This window comes from Oryctolagus cuniculus, chromosome 13 (genome assembly GCF_051225735.1).
Source record: "Oryctolagus cuniculus isolate XC-2025 breed Fujian yellow rabbit chromosome 13, ASM5122573v1, whole genome shotgun sequence".
Lineage (NCBI taxonomy): Eukaryota > Metazoa > Chordata > Mammalia > Lagomorpha > Leporidae > Oryctolagus > Oryctolagus cuniculus.
Window position 1 is genome coordinate 62,276,637 of NC_142879.1, and position 15,271 is coordinate 62,291,907.

Genomic DNA, 15,271 nt, shown 5'->3' on the forward strand with positions numbered 1-15,271 from the left:
TCTTGAGTGGATGCAGGGACCCAAGGACTTGGGCCATCTTTTACTGCTTTCCCAGGCCACAGTAGAGATTTGGATCAGAAGTAAAGCAGCTGGGACTTGAACCGGTGCCCATATGGGATACCAGTACTGCAGGTGGCGGCTTTACCTGCTACGCCACAGTGCAGTCTCCAAAATTTCTTTTAAATTGCATACAACCTGTAGTTGAGTGCATATTCATTTATTATAGTCACATTTTCTTGTTGACTGATCCCTTGATCATTACATAGTGCCCTCTTCATCTCTTTTAATAGTTTTTTGTGTTATAGTCTATTTTGTCTGATATTAGAATGGCTACACAGGCTTTCCATTAGCATAGAATATCTATTTCCATTCTTTCACTTTAGTCTGAGTTGTTTTTTTTTTTTTGGTGGTGAGATGTGTTTCTTGTAGACAGTAAATAAATGAGTCTTGTTTTTTAATCCATTTGGTCAGTCTGTACCTTTTTTTTTTTTTAAAGATTTATTTATCTATTTGAAATTCAGAGTTAACAGAGAAAGAGAGAAACAGAGAGGGAGAAGTCTTCCATCTGCTGGTTCATTCCCCAGTTGGGCACAATGGCCAGAGTTGTGTTGATCTGAAGTCAGGAGACAGGAGCTTCCTCTGGATATCCCACATGGGTTCAGGGGCCCAAGGACTTGAGCCTTCTGCTTTCCCAGGCCTAAACAGAGAGCTAGATTGGAAGTGGAGCAGCCAGGACTTGAACCGGCTCCCACATGGGATACTGGCACTGCAGGCAGTGGCTTTGCCCACTAAGCCACAGTGCCTGCCCCGATATCTTTTCACTGGAATGTTGAGTCCATTTACGTTCAAGGTGACTATTGATAAGTAGTGACTTTTTCCTGACATTTTTCATAAATAAAACAAAATATTTAAACAAAATATTCCTATTGTTTACTTTGTATTTCTTTTGTAATTTTACTGGGGGTTTTTCTGCCTTAATATTCTTTCTTTTTTTTTTTTTTTTTTTTTTTAGGCTTGGAAGCTAGTTTTATTTGTAAGTTTTATAATTTTTTTTTTTAAACTTTTATTTAATGCATATAATTTTCCAAAGTACGACTTATGGATTACAATGGCTTCCCCCCCATACCGTCCCTCCCACCCACAACCCTCCCCTTTCCCACTCCCTCTCCCCTTCCATTCACATCAAGATTCATTTTCGATTATCTTAATATACAGAAGATCAGCTTAGTATACATTAAGTATGGATTTCAACAGTTTGCTCCCACACAGAAACATAAAGTGAAAAATAATAGATGATTTTTTTAAATGATGATGAAATCAGAGCAGACCTATTGTCATGTTTAATCCCAGTGAGAGTCAAGTTGGGAATTGATAATTTCTTTTTTTTTTTTTTTTTTACAGAGGATCAGTTTAGTATGCATTAAGTAAGGATTTCAACAGTTTGCACCCCCATAGAAACACAAAGTGAAATATATTGTTTGAGTACTCGTTATAGCATTAAATCTCAATGTACAGCACATTAAGGATAGAGATCCTACATGAGGAGTAAGTGCACAGTGACTCCTGTTGTTGACTTTACCAATTGACACTCCTGTCTATGGCATCAGTAATCTCCCTATGCTCCAGTCATGAGTTTCCAAGGCTATGGAAGCCCTCTGAGTTCTCCGACTCTTATCTTGTTTAGACAAGGTCATAGTCAAAGTGGAGGTTCTCTCCTCCCTTCAGAGAAAGGTACCTCCTTCTTTGAAGACCTGTTCTTTCCACTGGGATCTCACTCGCAGAGATCTTTTGCCAGAGTGTCTTGGCTTTCCATGCCTGAAATACTCTCATGAGCTTTTCAGCCAGCTCCAAATGCCTTTAGGGCTGATTCTGAGGCCAGAGTGCTATTTAGGACATCTGCCATTCTATGAGTCTGCTGAGTATCTCACTTCCCATGTTGGATCACTCTCCCCTTTATTTACTCCATCGGTTAGCGTTAGCAGGTACTAGACTTGTCTATGTGCTCCCTTTGACTCCCAGTCCCTCCACCATGACCAACTGTGAACTGAAACTGATCACCTGGAACAGTGAGATGGCATTGGTACATGCCACCTCGATGGGATTGAATTGGAATCCCCTGGTATGCTTCCAACTCCACCACTTGGGGCAAGTCAGCCTGAGCATGTCCCAAATTATACATCTCTTCCCTCTCCCATTCCCACTCCCATGTTCAACAGGGATCACATTTCAGTTAATTTTCAACACTTAAGAATAACTGTGCATCAATTACAGATCTAAACCAGTCATATTAAGTAGAACAGACAAAAAAACTACTAAGAGGGATAATGTATTAAGTTGTTCATTAACAGTCAGGGCTATGCTGATCAAGCCACCGTTTCCCATAGTGTCCACCTCACTCCAACAGGTTTCCCTCTTGGTGTTCAGTCAGTCGTCACCGATCAGGGAGAACATATGGTATTTGTCCCTTTGGGACTGGCTTACTTCACTCAGCATGATGTGTTCCAGATTCCTCCATTTTGTTGCAAATGACTGGATTTCGTTGTTTCTTACTGCAGTATAGTATTCTAAAGAGTACATATCCCATAATTTCTTTATCCAGTCTATCATTGATGGGCATTTAGGTTGGTTCCAGGTCTTAGCTATTGTGAATTGAGCTGCAATAAACATTAGGGTGCAGACCTCTTTTTTATTTGCCAATTTAAATTCCTTTGGGTAAATTCCAAGGAGTGGAATGGCTGGGTCGAACGGTAGGGTTATCTTCAGGTTTCTGAGGAATCTCCAGACTGACTTCCATAGTGGCTTGACCAGCTTGCATTCCCACCAACAGTGGGTTAGTGTCCCTTTTTCCCCACATCCTCGCCAGCATCTGTTGTTGGTAGACTTCTGCATGTGAGCCATTCTAACCGGGGTGAGGTGAAACCTCATTGTGGTTTTGATTTGCATTTCCCTGATTGCTAATGACCTTGAACATTTTTTCATGTGCCTGTTGGCCATTTGGATTTCCTCTTTTGAAAAATGTCTATTGAGGTCCTTGGCCCATCTCTTAAGTGGGTTGTTGGTTTTGTTTTTGTGGAGTTTCTTGATCTCTTTGTAGATTCTGGTTATTAACCCTTTATCTGTTGCATAGTTTGCAAAGATTTTTTCCCATTCTGTCGGTTGTCTCTTCACTCTCCTGACTGTTTCTTTTGCAGTACAGAAACTTCTCAATTTGATGCAATCCCAATAGTTGATTTTGGCTTTGACTGCCTGTGCCTCCCGGGTCTTTTCCAGAAATTCTTTGCCTGTGCCAATATCTTGCAGGGTTTCTCCAATGTTCTCTAGTAACTTGATGGTGTCAGGTCGTAGATTTAGGTCTTTAATCCATGTTGAGTGGATTTTTGTGTAAGGTGTAAGGTAGGGGTCTTGCTTCATGATTCTGCACGTGGAAATCCAATTTTCCCAGCACCATTTATTGAATAGACTGTCCTTGCTCCAGGAATTAGTTTTAGATCCTTGGTCAAATATAAGTTGGCTGTAGATGTTTGGGTTGATTTCTGGTGTTTCAATTCTGTTCCATTGGTCTATCCATCTGTTTCTGTACCAGTACCATGCTGTTTTAATTACAACTGCCCTGTAGTATGTCCTGAAATCTGGTATTGTGATGCCTCCGGCTTTGTTTTTGTTGTACAAGATTGCTTAAAGATGTGTTACACACAGAAACACAGAAACACAGTCATCAATATGAAAGAAGGTAAAGGAAGGAAACCAAGGAAGGAAACCCCACAGCAAAAGATCACAGGGAATTCAAAGCATATATTAGAACTTATCTTTGGCAAATGGCAGGGCAAAGTTACCACTTATCATTAGTCACTTTGAACGTGAATGGCCTGAACTGTCCAGTTAAAAGACACCGATTGGCTGATTGGGTTAAGGAACAAAACCCATCTATATGCTGCTTACAAGAAACACATCTTTCCAACAAAGATCCATACAGACTGAAAGTGAAAGGCTGGAAAAAGATATACCATGCCAACAGAAATGAAAAAAGAGCGGGCGTAGCCATCTTAATATCGGACAACATAAACTTTACCACAAAAACTGTTAAGAGAGACAAAGAGGGACACTATATCATGATTAAGGGATCAATTCAACAGGAAGATATAACAATTATCAATGTATATGCACCTAACTACAGGGCACCAGTTTATCTAAAAGATTTATTAACGGACTTAAAGGGAGACTTAGACCCCAATACAGTAGTACTGGGGGACTTCAATACTCCACTTTCAGAAATAGACAGATCACCCGGTCAGAAGATCAACAAGGATACAGTAGATTTAAACGACACTATAGCTGAATTGGATCTAACAGATATATACAGAACTTTCAATCCTACAGCTAAAGATTTTACATTCTTCTCAGCAGTACATGGAAGCTTCTCTAGGATTGACCACATACTAGGCCATAAAGCAAGTCTCAGCAAATTCAAAAGAATTAGAATCATACCATGCAGCTTCTCAGACCATAAAGGAATGAAGTTGGAAATTAGTAACTCAGGAATCCCTAGAGCATACGCAAACACATGGAGATTGAACAACATGCTCCTGAATCAACAATGGGTCATAGAAGAAATCAAAAGAGAAATCAAAAACTTTCTGGAAGTAAATGAGGATAACAGCACAACATACCAAAACTTATGGGACACAGCAAAAGCAGTGTTAAGAGGAAAGTTTATATCAATAGGTGCCTACATCAAGAAATTGGAAAGACACCAAATAGATGAGCTTTCAATTCACCTCAAGGATCTAGAAAACCTACAGCAAATCAGACCCAAATCTAGTAGGAGAAGAGAAATAATTAAAATCAGAGAAGAAATCAACAGGATTGAATCAAGAAAAACATTACAAAAAATCAGCCAAACGAAGAGCTGGTTTTTTGAAAAAATAAACAAAATTGACACCCCATTGGCCCAACTAACTAAAAAAAGAAGAGAAAAGACCCAAATCAATAAAATCAGAGATGAAAAAGGAAATGTAACAACAGACACCACAGAAATAAAAAGAATCATCAGAAATTACTACAAGGACTTGTATGCCAGCAAACAGGGAAACCTATCAGAAATGGATAGATTCCTGGACACATGCAACCTGCCTAAATTGAACCAGGAAGACATCGAAAACCTAAACAGACCCATAACTGAGACAGAAATTGAAACAGTAATAAAGGCCCTCCCCACAAAGAAAAGCCCAGGACCAGATGGATTCACTGCTGAATTCTACCAGACGTTTAAAGAAGAACTAACTCCAATTCTTCTCAAACTATTCAGAACAATCGAAGAAGAGGGAGTCCTCCCAAATTCTTTCTATGAAGCCAGCATCACCTTAATTCCTCAGCCAGAAAAAGATACAGCACTGAAAGAGAATTACAGACCAATATCCCTGATGAACATAGATGCAAAAATCCTCAATAAAATTCTCGCCAATAGAATGCAACAACACATCAGAAAGATCATCCACCCAGACCAAGTGGGATTTATCCCTGGTATGCAGGGATGGTTTAATGTGCGCAAGACAATCAATGTGATACACCACATTAACAGACTGCAGAAGAAAAACCATATGATTATCTCAATAGATGCCGAGAAAGCATTTGATAAAATACAACACCCGTTCATGATGAAAACTCTAAGCAAACTGGGTTTGGAAGGAACATTCCTCAATACAATCAAAGCAATCTATGAAAAACCCACAGCCAACATCCTACTGAATGGGGAAAAGTTGGAAGCATTTCCACTGAGATCTGGAACCAGACAGGGATGCCCACTCTCACCACTGCTATTCAATATAGTTCTGGAGGTTCTAGCCAGAGCTATTAGGCAAGAAAAAGAAATTAAAGGGATACAAATTGGGAAGGAAGAACTCAAACTATCCCTCTTTGCAGATGACATGATTCTGTATTTAGGGGACCCAAAGAACTCTACTAAGAGACTATTGGAACTCATAGAAGAGTTTGGCAAAGTAGCAGGGTATAAAATCAATGCACAAAATTCAACAGCCTTTGTATACACAGACAATGCCATGGCTGAGGAAGAACTTCTAAGATCAATCCCATTCACAATAGCTACAAAAACAATCAAATACCTTGGAATAAACTTAACCAAAGACGTTAAAGATCTCTACGATGAAAATTACAAAACCTTAAAGAAAGAAATAGAAGAGGATACCAAGAAATGGAAAAATCTTCCATGCTCATGGATTGGAAGAATCAATATCATCAAAATGTCCATTCTCCCAAAAGCCATTTACAGATTCAATGCAATACCAATCAAGATACCGAAGACCTTCTTCTCAGATCTGGAAAAAATGGTGCTGAAATTTAATATTCTTTCTTAATGATGGCTATCTGTGTTTCTGTGTGTAGCACATCCTTAAGGATCTTTTAAGGGAGTGGTGAAAAATTCTTTCAATTTCTATTGTGGAAAGTTTATATTTCACCTTCGTTCACAAATGAGAACTTTGCAGGGTATACTATTCGGGGCTGACAGTTTTTTTCTCTTAAGACTCAGACTATAACTAGCCATTTTCTTCTAGCCTGTAAGGTTTCTGATGAGAAGTCAGGTGCGAATCTACCTGGAGATCTTCTGAAAGTAATCTGGAATTTCTCTCCTGCACATTTTAGAATCTTTATGTTTTTCTGTGGAGAGTTTGACTGCAATGTATTGTGGTGAAGATCTTTTCTGGTCATGTCTCTTAGGAGTTCTATGTGATTCCAATACTTGGATATTCCTTATTTCCCTATACTATACTTAATATAATTATTTAACTAAATAGGCTTTCTAGTCCATTCTCTTTCCAGACTTTCTGGAACCCATAAGACCCATATGTTGAGTCATTTGATAATATCCCATAAATCTCCAACACTGTTTTTTAGTTTTATAATTTCTTTTTTTTTTTTTTTTTGACTGAAATATATCCAAAGATTGGTCTTCTAGCTTGGATGTTCTTTCTGCTGCTTCACCAAATCTGTTGTTAAGGCTTTCCACCACATTTTAAAATTTGATCTATTGAATTCTTCATTTCTAATATTCTGATTTCTCTTAAAACTCAATTTCTAGTTGATTTTGGCTTTGACTGCCTGTGCCTCCCGGGTCTTTTCCAGAAATTCTTTGCCTGTGCCAATATCTTGAAGGGTCTCTCCAATGTTCTCTAATAACTTGATGGTGTCAGGACGTAGATTTAGGTCTTTAATCCACGTTGAGTGGATTTTTGTGTAAGGTGTAAGGTAGGGGTCTTGCTTCATGATTCTGCTCGTGGAAATCCAATTTTCCCAGCACCATTTATTGAATAGACTGTCCTTGCTCCAGGAATTAGTTTTAGATCCTTGATCAAATATAAGTTGGCTGTAGATGTTTGGGTTGATTTCTGGTGTTTCAATTCTGTTCCATTGGTCTATCCATCTGTTTCTGTACCAGTACCATGCTGTTTTGATTACAACTGCCCTGTAGTATGTCCTGAAATCTGGTATTGTGATGCCTCCGGCTTTGTTTTTGTTATACAAGATTGCTTTAGCTATTCGAGGTTTCTTGTGCTTCCATATAAATTTCAGCACCATTTTTTTCAGATCTGAGAAGAAGGTCTTCGGTATCTTGATTGGTATTGCATTGAATCTATAAATGGCTTTTGGGAGAATGGACATTTTGATGATATTGATTCTTCCAATCCATGAGCATGGAAGATTTTTCCATTTCTTGGTATCCTCTTCTATTTCTTTCTTTAAGGTTTTGTAATTTTCATCGTAGAGATCTTTAACGTCCTTGGTTAAGTTTATTCCAAGGTATTTGATTGTTTTTGTAGCTATTGTGAATGGGATTGATCTTAGAAGTTCTTCCTCAGCCATGGCATTGTCTGTGTATACAAAGGCTGTTGAATTTTGTGCATTGATTTTATACCCTGCTACTTTGCCAAAATCTTCTATGAGTTCCAATAGTCTCTTAGTAGAGTTCTTTGGGTCCCCTAAATACAGAATCATGTCATCTGCAAAGAGGGATAATTTGAGTTCTTCCTTCCCAATTTGTATCCCTTTAATTTCTTTTTCTTGCCTAATAGCTCTGGCTAGAACCTCCAGAACTATATTGAATAGCAGTGGTGAGAGTGGGCATCCCTGTCTGGTACCAGATCTCAGTGGAAATGCCTCCAACTTTTCCCCATTCAATAGGATGTTGTGTGTGGGTTTTTCATAGATTGCTTTGATTGTATTGAGGAATGTTCCTTCCAAACCCAGTTTGCTTAGAGTTTTCATCATGAAAGGGTGTTGTATTTTATCAAATGCTTTCTCGGCATCTATTGAGATAATCATATGGTTTTTCTTCTGCAATCAAAGCCAAAATTAACATTTGGGATTGCATCAAATTGAGAAGTTTCTGTACTGCAAAAGAAACAGTCAGGAGAGTGAAGAGACAACCAACAGAATGGGAAAAAATATTTGCAAACTATGCAACAGATAAAGGGTTAATAACCAGAATCTACAAAGAGATCAAGAAACTCCACAAAAACAAAACCAACAACCCACTTAAGAGATGGGCCAAGGACCTCAATAGACATTTTTCAAAAGAGGAAATCCAAATGGCCAACAGGCACATGAAAAAATGTTCAAGGTCATTAGCAATCAGGGAAATGCAAATCAAAACCACAATGAGGTTTCACCTCACCCCGGTTAGAATGGCTCACATGCAGAAATCTACCAACAACAGATGCTGGCGAGGATGTGGGGAAAAAGGAACACTAACCCACTGTTGGTGGGAATGCAAACTGGTCAAGCCACTATGGAAATCAGTCTGGAGATTCCTCAGAAACCTGAAGATAACCCTACCATTCGACCCAGCCATCCCACTCCTTGGAATTTACCCAAAGGAAATTAAATTGGCAAACAAAAATGCGGTCTGCACCCTAATGTTTATTGCAGCTCAATTCACAATAGCTAAGACCTGGAACCGACCTAAATGCCCATCATCGGTAGACTGGATAAAGAAATTATGGGATATGTACTCTTTAGAATACTATACCGCAGTAAGAAACAATGAAATCCAGTCATTTGCAACAAAATGGAGGAATCTGGAACACATCATGCTGAGTGAAATAAGCCAGTCCCAAAGGGACAAATACCATATGTTCTCCCTGATCGGTGACAACTGACTGAACACCAAAAAGGAAACCTGTTGAAGTGAAATGGACACTATGAGAAACGGTGATTTGATCAGAATAGCCCTGACTGTTAATGAACAACTTAATACATTATCCCTCTTAGTAGTTTTTTTGTCTGTTCTACTTAATATGACTGGTTTAATTCTGTAATTAATACACAGTTATTCTTAAGTGTTGAAATTTAACTGAAATGTGATCCCTGTTAAACATAAGAGTAGGAATAAGAGAGGGAAGAGATGTACAATTTGGGACATGCTCAAGCTGACTTGCCCCAAATGGTAGAGTTAGAAACATACCAGGGGACTCCAATTTAATCCCATCAAGGTGGCATGTACCAATGCCATCTCACTAGTCCAAGTGATCAATTTCAGTTCACAATTGATCATAATGAAAGGACTAAGAGTCAAAGGAAGCACATAAACAAGTCTAGTACCTGCTAATACCAACTGATAGAATAAATAAAGGGGAGAGTGATCCAACATGGGAAGCGAGATACTCAGCAGACTCATAGAATGGTGGATGTCCTAAACAGCACTCTGGCCTCAGAATCAGCCCTAAAGGCATTCCGATCTGGCTGAAAAGCCCATGAGAGTATTTCAGGCATGGAAAGCAAAGACACTCTGGCAAAAAACAAACAAACAAATCCTAAATGAAAGATCTCTGTGAGTGAGATCCCAGTGGAAAGAACAGGTCTTCAAAGAAGGAGGTACCTTTCTCTGAAGGGAGGAGAGAACCTCCACTTTGAATATGACCTTGTCTAAACAAGATAAGAGTCGGAGAACTCAGAGGGCTTCCATAGCCTTGGAAACTCATGACTGGTGCATCAGGAGATTACTGATGCCATAGACAGAAGTGTCAATTTGTAAAGTCAACAACAGGAGTCACTGTGCACTTACTCCTCATGTAGGATCTCTGTCCTTAATGTGCTGTACATTGAGACTTAATGCTATAATGAGTACTCAAATAGTATATATCGCTTTGTGTTTCTATGGGGGTGCAAACTGTTGAAATCTTTACTTAATGTATACTAAACTGATCTTCTGTAAAAAAAAAAAAAAAAGAAGAAATTATCAACTCCCAACTTGACTCTCACTGGGATTAAACATGACAATAGGTCTGATCTGATTTCATCATCATTTAAAAAATCATCTATTATTTTTCACTTTAGGTTTGTGTGGGAGCAAGCTGTTGAAATCTTTACTTAATGTATGCTAAACTGATCTTCTGTATATTAAGAGAATCGAAAATGAATCTTGATGTGAATGGAAGGGGAGAGGGAGTGGGAAAGGGGAGGGATGCGGTTGGGAGAGACGATATGGGGGGGAAGCCATTGTAATCCATAAGCTGTACTTTGGAAATTTATATTCATTAAATAAAAGTTAAAAAAATTACTTACATTAAAAATATAATACATAAAAAAACTCAATTTCTAGGAAAAATTTTCACTCATATATGGTTTTTTTTTTTAAGTTTATGGATTTGCTTCTGATTGCTTTTGAGTAATCCTATGATTAAGTTTTTGAATTTTATTTCTGGCATTTTGTCATTCTCTTCATCATCACATTCTAACATTGAAATATTTTTGTCTTCCTTTGGAGAGCTCATGTTGTCTTCCTTATTCCTGCTTCTTGAATTTCTGCATTCAGTTTTTGGCATTTGTGGAGTTACTTGTTGGTCTTTTCCTCTGATAGCTGTTATCTTTGAATTATGCCTCTGTGACTTAGTGGAATGTCTGTACTTTCTGTGAATACCGCAGTACCAAGAGGTGTGTGCTGGATATGGCCAGACAATCCTGATCGGTGCTTCAGGGTGGGTCAAGGAGCCAGGTAACACCCAAGTTGGGCATGATCTCTTCTTAACAGAATGGGGAGGAATGGTTACCTCTGTTGGTGTGATCACACCCTCACCTCCTCTCCTACAAACTGAGCAATGTCTGGTATTATCTCCCAGGTGGGTTCAACACTCATCTGCACCATTGTATGAACTACACAAATGATGTGCAGTCCTCACTGTGAGTATAGTTTCTGCTGCAATGACCTCCCCCAGGCCACCAACGAGCTCCAAATTTGTGGATTTGCACCCAGTGATTGTCCAGAGACCCAGTGACACCCTACACCCTCTCATGTAGCCACCAAGTTCCACTGTCTCAGCACTCAAGGCTCCCACAGTTGCTGGGTATGCAGATTCCACTCTGCCCTTCCAGCCAGTTCAGTGAACAGAGAAGCAGTGTTCCCTGAGCAAACTCCAACTGGATAGCTGGAGCCCCAGAGCCTGTGGTATGTGAGGATATTGGGGGCACCTCACAGTCCTGCAGGGGTACCCAGTCACTGTCAATCCTCCAAGCCAGTCTCACAGTCAGTGGGGACTGTGGATTTTTCCCTCCACTAGAAAATCTGAATCACACATGTATGAGAGCTACTGGCCAAATGTTGCCCTCTCTCCACCACTGCTGCCAGTATTGCCAAGAAGATGGCATCCTGTCTCAGCCAGTTGCTGTGCATGCACACAAAGGCTTCTGTAGCTGCCACTCAAACCTAAAGTGGCACCCTCTTTTCCTCAGCCAGGCAGTGGATGTTGTTGTGGGGAGGATTGGGTGAGCTAAATGTTCCCCCTTTATTATCTCTGGGTCCTCAGGTAGTGTCTAAAAACTGCTAGCCCCTTGTGCTACAGTCTGGACTCACACCACGCTCTCCCTTAAGCTATATCACTATGGTTTGCTTCAGTCTGGTCTCACCTCTCTCTCTGAGCTGCCACCTGCTCCAGCTCTCAACTTCTGCAGTTGTGTCTTGTTTATGGGTTCATGTTTTGAGTCTGCACCTTCCACACAGGTCCACAGCATTCCTCTTCCTTTTGTAGAATTTCTAGTACAGTTTTCTCTTGAATTCTCCCCTGAGAGTACACTTACTACACCTTTTTTTTTTACTATTTATTCTTAGCCTAGTGCTAAGAATATGACATGCTAAGTATGTCAGTCCCTCATCCACCATCTATAGAGAGCCCAAAAATTAACCCACAAACATATAGCCAACTAATTTAAAAATATGTATGTATTTATTTATTTGAAATGAAGAGTTAGATAGAGAGAGAGACAGTAAGACACTGATTAACACATGATCACAATTGCTGGGGCTGAGCCAGGCTGAAATTAGGAACCTGGAGTGTCTTCCCAGTTCACTACGTGGGTGCGAGGGCCCAAACACTTGGGCCATCCTATTCTGTTTTCCCAGCTGCACTAGCAGGGAGCTGGATTGGAAGTGGGGCAGCTGGGACTTGAACCAGAACCCATTTGGGATACTGGCATCATAGGTGGCAACTTAACTTGCTATGTTACATGCCAGTCTCTAGTCAACAGATTTTTGACAAAAGTGCTCAGACCACAGAACAGAGTAAGGAAAATCTCTTCAACAAGTATTGCTGAAAAATTGGGTATGTAGGAGAATGAAATTAGATCCACACCTCTTCCCATCTACAAAAATCAACTCGAGCTAAATTTAAGACCTTTGACTATGAAGTTTCTGGATGAAAATGTAGGGAAAACACTCCAAGATATTGGCATAGAGGATGACTTCTTGGACAAGACCCCCAAAACACAGATGAAAAAATGCAATCAAACAGATAGGATTATATAAAATTCAGTAGCTTTTATACAGCAAAGGTAACCATCAATAAAGAGACATTCAACAGAATAGGAAAATTAGTTGCAATCTACTATCTGACAAAGGGTTAATATCCAGACTATATCAACCACTTGGACAACTCAACAACAACAAAAAATACCAATCCAGTTAAATAATAGGCAAAGGACCTCAATAGATAGTATTCAAAAGAAGAAATGCAATGAGTTTCGTGGTGAAATTGAGAAGAATCAATTAGAAAACTTTAAAAGAAATGTGATATTGCTCTGACACTATAGAATGAGATCACCATGAGACATATATTGTTGAACAGATATAGAATACTTTGGGTATTAGAGAACTTAAGAGTCAAATCACATGTAAAGCAATCTATGTCCTAGATATATGAAATAAGGCCATGTTATAAAGTATGATATTTTAAATTTAGCTTGCCAATTATAAAGTTCATTAAATGTAGAATCAATTTCTTTCACTGAAAAATAATTTGGATTTAACTATAACATAAATGATGAATTACTTAAACTGAAGATGGATTGAAAATGACTTTTTTGGAAAACCAAGTTGAGTTTATTAAAGATGAGGCTGACTTAACATTAAGAAAAAATATAGGCCAGCGCTGTGGCTCAATAGGCTAATCCTCTGCCTTGCAGCACCGGCACACCGGGTTCTAGTCTCAGTCAGGGCGCTGGATTCTGTCCCGGTTGCCCCTCTTCCAGGCCAGCTCTCTGCTGTGGCCTGGGAGTGCAGTGGAGGATGGCCCAAGTGCTTGGGCCCTGTACCCCATGGGAGACCAGGATAAGTACCTGGCTCCTGCCATCGGATCAGCGCGGTGCGCCAGCCACGGCAGCCATTGGAGGGTGAACCAACGGCAAAGGAAGACCTTTCTCTCTGTCTCTCTCTCTCACTATCCACTCTGCCTGTCAAAAAAAAATATATATATATATATATATAATCATATTAACACAGTGAAGGAAAACCAAAATTATCTCAAAATATGGAATAAAAACTTTTTGTAAAATCCCACGATCTTCCAAGGTATGCAAGAGCCTCTTACATATCAGGGAAAGGCTCCATGTCTCTGCCAGCATCGACACGGAGGAGTTGGAAAAGGCAGCCACAGAACCAGAGTTGCTAAAGGGGACAGAACAGGAGTCAGAAAAGGAAGCCATAGAAGCTGGTGTCAGCAACAGGAAGTGGGTGCTGCCAGAAATCCTCTACATGGACCTTGTCCTGCTGTACATCCATCTCTTACAGGTGGACAACCTCTTATTTTTTTTTTAAGATTGTTTATTTGAAAGTCAGAGTTACACACAGAGAGGAGGAAAAGCAGAGAGAGAAAGGTCTTCCATCTGCTAGTTCACTCCCCAATTGGCCGCAATGGCAAGAGCTGTGCCAATCCAAAGCCAGGAGCCAGGACCTTCTTCTGGGTCTCCCATGTGGGTGCAGGGGCCCAAGGCCTTGGGTCTTAGCAGAGAGCTGGATTGGAAGTGAAGCGGACACAACTTGAACTTGTGCCCACATGGGATTCTGGCGCTGTAGGTGGAGCCTTTACCTGCTACACCACAGCACCAGCCCCAACAACCTCTTCTGATGCAAAGTATTTCAGGCAGAAGAATGGTTCCTGAATGCAAGAAATGGTAGCAGTAACCACAGGAGGAAAAAAGAGGTTGAAATACAGAAAGGTCTATATGAGGGCTGGGTAGAGTTTCAGGACTAGTGCATAGCTAAGCAGGTGGCACCATTCTGCACACCATGCCCATTGTTGCCTGCAGGCTCAGCACCGTTTCACCTGATCCCACCTCAGTGAACATGTTGTCTTTGAGAGACAAGTGAGAATGCAACACTTGAGAGCAGAGGTTGCCCAAGCCAAGCATGAGACTGACTTCTGTCTTTAAAGTGTGGAGCAAGAACAGCACTTCTTTGCTGCTGATGGGGACCCTGCTCAATTGAATGGCTCCTAGACATTTGCCCAGTGTCCACTAGGCAGGAGCTAAGTGCCTGAATGCAGCAGCATCATGAGGGCATGAACAGACTTGCTTGGCTACAGTCTGGAACCAGGTGCACTCTAACCAGGGGTTCCTTGCCAAGATCTTTGAAAACCCATCATCCTCAGAGAACACAGAAGGCCCTTCCCTGGTCAGGGAAGTCATGGTATGAAGTTCAGGGAATGGAGTACCCTTATTATGGACCTGATTCCCAATCACAATCTTCAGACATGGGCCAGTCTTCACTGTTTTCCAGATAATTCCTGGAAAATGTACTGGGAAGATGATAGAGTAAATCTGAAAGAACTTGATGTGCTCCTACAGGTGGAAATGTTCGATGAATGAATTGTTAGATTCAGACCACTGTGAAGATGGATAAATCCTAGAGGGGAGCTGGGAACAGATGCTCCACAGGTGCACTTCAAAGTGTTGGTGTTAGACAAGGGAGGGTTTGCAAACAGGAGAACAAAGC